The sequence below is a fragment of the Corvus kubaryi genome, unplaced genomic scaffold (genome assembly GCF_017639235.1).
Source record: "Corvus kubaryi isolate FWS band 111438036 unplaced genomic scaffold, C.kubaryi_AGA036_p1.0 37361, whole genome shotgun sequence".
Lineage (NCBI taxonomy): Eukaryota > Metazoa > Chordata > Aves > Passeriformes > Corvidae > Corvus > Corvus kubaryi.
Window position 1 is genome coordinate 1,317,977 of NW_024581118.1, and position 200 is coordinate 1,318,176.

The window sequence follows — 200 nt, forward strand, 5'->3', positions numbered from 1 at the left end:
AACTCTGGGGTCCGGAGGTGCTGAACTCTGGGGTCCGGAGGTGCTGAGCTCTGGGGTCTGGAGGTGCTGAATCCAGGGATGTGCAGGTGCTGATCCCTGGGGATGTGGAGGTGCTGATCCCTGGGGATGTGGAGGTGCTGATCCCTGGTGGTTCGGAGGTGCTGATCCCTGGGGATGCGGAGGTGCTGATCCCTGGGGAT

The 200-nt window shown here is 63.0% G+C and overlaps 1 protein-coding gene across 4 annotated transcripts in view; it reads left to right on the forward strand.

The window, feature by feature from the left end:
- Positions 1–200, forward strand: part of ODR4 (odr-4 GPCR localization factor homolog) — a 16,222-nt gene that overhangs the window by 204 nt on the left and 15,818 nt on the right. Inside the window, exon 2 of one of the 4 annotated variants that reach the window (XM_042033954.1) lies at positions 41–134. The exons of 1 other annotated variant lie outside the window; for it this stretch is intronic. The gene's annotated coding sequence lies outside the window, so the exon portion shown is untranslated. The remainder of the gene's footprint in view (positions 1–40; positions 135–200) is intronic. 2 more of the 4 variants (XM_042033955.1, XM_042033952.1) reach the window with 2 other exon arrangements.